The following is a 6,069-nucleotide window of genomic DNA, read 5'->3' on the forward strand; positions in this document are numbered from 1 at the left end:
TGGAACTTTTTGGTCCCATGTCTCTGTGACCGGAAGAGTACACTAGTAGGGAGTGTAACGTGGCGGTCAAGGTGGTAGGCCATACTCCTTGCCCACACACTTTCTGCAGTTCTGCCCTTACTCAAATTTTCTCAATCGGGATTGAGATGTCAGAAGGCTTGTGATGGCCACTCCAAAACCTTGACTTTGTTGTCCTTAAGCCCAGCTTTGCTCCAGCAACACTTTGTGAAGTATGTCCCTTGCGGGTCCAGTGAGTTGCCATCTGTGGAAGGTCACCACATTTGTCGACCTAGCTGTTAGTGTTATACATACTTACCGACAGGAGTTTGGAGAAGCTAGCATATCAATACCACTCGTAGCACCACAATAATAATTATCCCTCATACTCTCTCCTCTAGTGAATGCTTAAAATAATATATGTGGACTATGTGCAACAGGTCACACGTCCTGCATGTCATAAGCAACCCCACAAACAGTGATGCTGCCACCTAAAATGAGCATCGGATCCAGGTGACCCTATCAACCCAGGCTTTCGATTGGAGTGTTCCCATAGCATAGCCAGATGATCCCGCTGGCCCCCTTTCTCACTGCCAAAGAGGTAACGATGACAATGGTCCCAGTATAAGATCAGACGGTCCACTGATGCGACGCTTACTGATAATTGTTTTAATTTTCAGACCAGTGACAAGCATTTGCATGTGAAGAGTTAAAGTTTCAATACTATAGTATCTTTGTTTCCACCCAATAATCTAAGTGGTGGTCCGATGTTTGTGCGATAAATAGTCACCTGGTCTTTTTCCTATGGAGTTTTGGAGCAGTGGTTTTTCCTTGCTGAGCGAGTCCCGATTGGCAGGTTGAAGGTTGGTGTTTGGTAGTTATAAAGGCACTATGAGAGTTAAGGTAGTTTTATTAGAAGATGGGGTATGGGATGATCCTTGTGTTTTATGCACTTACTGTTTACTCAGGTCACTCTTCAACAAGGTCTTCTTCTGCATCCGCTTGGAGTTCTTGGGATATGAGTATTTGAGCACTTTATTTTGCAAACCAAAGTACAATTCATCTCGTAGGAGACAAACGCGTCTGTTACTGAGCGGTATGAAACGGAGTGTGTGGTCATGGGTGTTATGCTGAGATGCGAACTAACTGACTGTGTGTTGGGGCAACAGTCTCAGGTGTGACCGTAGGGTTAGCTTGAATTGGTATAGATACAAGATTGTCGAGAACAAATACCATAGGGTTAGCTTGAATTGGTATAGATACAAGATTGTCGAGAACAGTGGTTCCCAACCTTTTTTGGTTACTGTACCACCAACTGAATGTTTCTCTGCCCGGAGTACTCCTGATGTACCCCCTCATGTGCATTTTACCAGTAACCCTGTAGTCTAGTCCTAGTACCCCTGGTTGTGAACCACTGTTCTAGAACTGTACCATTGGGTCGATGCCTTGAGGGAGTTGCAGCCCAGAGAGGATGTCGGTTAAAACATAAGTCAATGATGGTTACTTGTTGCGGGCCTAGAGTATAATGATAATGCTGATCATTTATAGTTGGGGTACCTAAGAGGGACTTGGGGTGTTGATAAATCAATGTCTCAGCCTTGAAATGCGAGGACAGGGTTCAGGACCCAAGATTATTTGGATGGACCCCATCTTCTCTGTAGAATATCTTCTTTTTCCAAAAGGTGTCAAAGTTATCCACAAAAGTAACTCCAACAGAGCTACAGTAGACCTGTAGCCAGTCGTGTAGCGCCAGTAACCTACTGAATCTCTTGCTGCCATTAAATCCAGTTTCAGCCATTCCAAGTTAATGTCATTAGATTCCACATGGATTACAACAGTGACAGCCCCCGTGTTCTGGCGTAAAACGGTATGAAGCAGCCTAGTAATGTCCTGTAACCTGAGCCCCAGGATAGCACAAGGTTGTTGCCCTGGGAACTGAGATGTTTCTCACCATAGAGCTGCCGATTTATGACGGGTGGTGAGATGGCAGAGGAGGTCCGGCCGCAAAACCCATTGTGGCTGACTGAGGAGCCGGTGCGTCAGAAACCGGCCTTCCCTAATGCCAAAGAAGCCCCACTAGCCACTTCCCTCCATTTGGCGGGTGACGGGCGTCCATGGTTGGGCAGCAGGAATGGTGACAGTATCAGCCGCTAAATCCATCACGAGCCACAGTTCTGCTCCAATTTCCAGGAAGTGGGAGATATTGATTAAATTGTTGTAAAGATGGGGAGAGGTCTGTCTGTGATGCTCTACTTACAAAAAAATCCTGCAACCTCTGGTTCTATGGTCAGGAGCTGCAAGAAGGATCTAGTTTAGCGGCAGCTGGTCCAGAACAGAGCAGCACGGTCTGGGCCAAACACATGGTTAGTAGATGTTAATGGTCACATACACATGGTTAGCAGATGTTATTGGTCACAAACACATGGTTAGCAGATGTTAATGGTCACATACACATGGTTAGCAGATGTTAATGGTCACATACACATGGTTAGCAGATGTTAATGGTCACATACACATGGTTAGCAGATGTTAATGGTCACAAACACATGGTTAGCAGATGTTATTGGTCACATACACATGGTTAGCAGATGTTAATGGTCACATACACATGGTTAGCAGATGTTATTGGTCACAAACACATGGTTAGTAGATGTTATTGTGAGTGTAGAGAAATGCTTCTAGATACAACAGTGCAGCAGGTAATATCTAACAGATAATATCTAACAAATTCCACAACAAAACCGAATACACACAATCTAGTATCAATCAATAAAATGTATTTATAAAGCCCTTTTTTACATCAGCCAATGTCACAAAGTGCTGTACAGAAACCCAGCCTAAAACCCCAAACAGCAAGCAATGCAGGTGTAGAAGCACGGTGGCAAGGAAAAACTCCCTAGAAAGGCCAAAACCTAGGAAGAAACCTAGAGAGGAACCAGGCTATGAGGGGTGGTCAGTCCTCTTCTGGCTGTGCCATGTGGAGATTATAACAGTACATGGCCAAGATGTTCAAACGTTCATAGATGACAAGCAGGGTCAAATAATAATAATCACAGTGGTTGTAAAGGGTGCAACAGGTCAGCACCTCAGGAGTAAATGTCAGTTGGTTTTTCATAGCCGATCATTCAGAGTTAGAGACAGCAGGTGTGGTAGAGAGAGAGAGTTGAAAACAGCAGGTCCGGGACAAGGTAGCACRTCCAGTGAACAGGTCAGGGTTCCATTGTATTTAATAAAAAATGTTCTATTGTATTATTGACTGTACGCTTGTTTATTCCATGTGTAACTCTGTGTTGTTGTTTGTGTTGCACTGCTTTGCTTTATCTTGGCCAGGTCGCAGTTGTAAATGAGAACTTGTTCTCAACTGGCCTACCTGGGTAAATAAAGGTAAAATAGAAAAAAAATTGCCGCAGGCAGAACAGTTGAAACTAGAGCAGCAGCACGACCAGATGGACTGGGTACAGCAAGGAGTCATCAGGCCAAGTAGTCCTGAGGCATGGTCCTAGGGCTCAGGTCATCTTAGAGAGAGAAAGAAAGAGAGAGAAAGAAAGAGAGAATTAGAGAGAGCATACTTAAATTCACACAGGACACCGGATAAGACAAGAGAAATACTCCAGATATAACAGACTGGCCCTAGCCCCCGACACATAAACTACTGCAGCATAAATACTGGAGGCTGAGACAGGAGGGGTTGGGAGACACTGTGGCCCAGTCTGACGATACCCCCGGACAGGGCCAACCAGGCATGATTTAACCCCACCCACTTTGCTAAAGCACAGCCCCCACACCAACTAGAGGGATATCTTCAAACCACCAACCTACTACCCTGAGACAAGGCCGAGTATAGCCCACAAAGATCTCCCCCATGGCACGAACCCGAGGGGGGGCGCCAATCCAGACTTGAAGATCACGTCAGTGACTCAACCCACTCAAGTGACGCAGCCCTCCTAGAGACGGCATGGAAGAGCACCAGTAAGCCAGTGACTCAGCCCCCGTAATAGGGTTAGAGGCAGAGAATCCCAGTGGAGAGAGGGGAACCGGCCAGGCAGAGACAGCGAGGGCGGTTCGTCGCTCCAGTGCCTTTCCGTTCACCTTCACACTCCTGGGCCAGACTACACTCAATCATAGGACCTACTGAAGAGATAAGTCTTCAGTAAAGACTTAAACGTTGAGACCAAGTCTGCGTCTCTCACATGGGTAGGCAGACTATTCCATAAAAATTGAGATCTATAGGAGAAAGCCCTGCCTCCAGCTGTTTGCTTAGAAATTCTAGGGACAATTAGGAGGCCTGCGTCTTGTGACCATAGCGTACGTGTAGGTATGTACGGCAGGACCAAATCGGAAAGATAGGTAGGAGCAAGCCCATGTAATGCTTTGTAGGTTAGCAGTAAAACCTTGAAATCAGCCCTAGCCTTAACAGGAAGCCAGTGTAGAGAGGCTAGCACTGGAGTAATATGATCACATTTTTTGTTTCTAGTCAAGTTTCTAGCAGCCGTGTTTAGCACTAACTGAAGTTTATTTAGTGCTTTATCCAGGTAGCTGGAAAGTAGAGCATTGCAGTAGTCTAACCTAGAAGTAACAAAAGCATGGATACATTTTTCGGCATCATTTTTGGACAGAAAGTTTCAGATCAATTCAAATCAAATGTTATTTGTCACATACACATGGTTAGCATGTTAATGCGAGTGTAGCAAAATGCTTGTGCTTCTAGTTCCGACAATGCAGTAATAACCAACGAGTAATCTAACCTAACAATATCCCAACTACCTTATACACACAAGTGTAAAGGGATAAAGAATATGTACATAAAGATATATGAATGAGTGATGGTACAGAACGCATAGGCAAGATGCAGTAGATGGTATAGAGTACAGTATATACAGTGGGGAGAACAAGTATTTGATACACTGCCGATTTTGCAGGTTTTCCTACTTACAAAGCATGTAGAGGTCTGTAATTTTTATCATAGGTACACTTCAACTGTGAGAGACGGAATCTAAACAAAAATCCAGAAAATCACATTGTATGATTTTTAAGTAAATAATTTGCATTTTATTGGATGACATAAAGTATTTGATACATCAGAAAAGCAGAACTTAATATTTGGTACAGAAACCTTTGTGTGGCAATTAACAGAGATCATACGTTTCCTGTAGTTCTTGACCAGGTTTGCACACACTGCAGCAGGATTTTGGCCCACTCTCCATACAGACCTTCTCCAGATCCTTCAGGTTTCGGGGCTGTCCGCTGGGCAATACGGACTTTCAGCTCCCTCCAAAGATTTTCTATTGGGTTCAGGTCTGGAGACTGGCTAGGCCACTCCAGGACCTTGAGATGCTTTCTTACGGAGCCACTCCTTAGTTGCCTGGCTGTGTGTTTCGGGTCGTTGTCATGCTGGAAGAACCAGCCACGACCACTTTCAATGCTCTTACTGAGGGAAGGAGGTTGTTGGCCAAGATCTCGCGATACATGGCCCCATCCATCCTCCCCTCAATAGGTGCAGTCGTCCTGTCCCCTTTGCAGAAAAGCATCCCAAAGAATGATGTTTCCACCTCCATGCTTCAGGTTGGGATGGTGTTCTTGGGTTGTACTCATCCTTCTTCTTCCTCCAAACACGGCGAGTGGAGTTTAGACCAAAAAGCTCTATTTTTGTCTCATCAGACCACATGACCTTCTCCCATTCCTCCTCTGATCATCAGATGGTCATTGGCAAACTTCAGACGGCCTGGACATCGCTGGCTTGAGCAGGGGATCTTGCGTGCGCTGCAGGATTTTAATCCATGACGGCATGGTGTGTTACTAATGGTTTTCTTTGAGACTGTGGTCCCAGCTCTCTTCAGGTCATTGACCAGGTCCTGCCGTGTAGTTCTGGCTGATCCTCAACTTCCTCATGATCATTGATGCCCCACGAGGTGAGATCTTGCATGGAGCCCCAGACGAGGGTGATTGACCGTCATCTTGACTTCTTCCATTTTCTAATAATTGCGCCAACAGTTGTTGCCTTCCACCAAGCTGCTTGCCTATTGTCCTGTAGCCCATCCCAGCCTTGTGCAGGTCTACAATTGTATCCCTGAT

Source organism: Salvelinus sp. IW2-2015, unplaced genomic scaffold (assembly GCF_002910315.2).
Source record: "Salvelinus sp. IW2-2015 unplaced genomic scaffold, ASM291031v2 Un_scaffold2322, whole genome shotgun sequence".
In the NCBI taxonomy this organism is placed as follows: Eukaryota; Metazoa; Chordata; class Actinopteri; order Salmoniformes; family Salmonidae; genus Salvelinus; species Salvelinus sp. IW2-2015.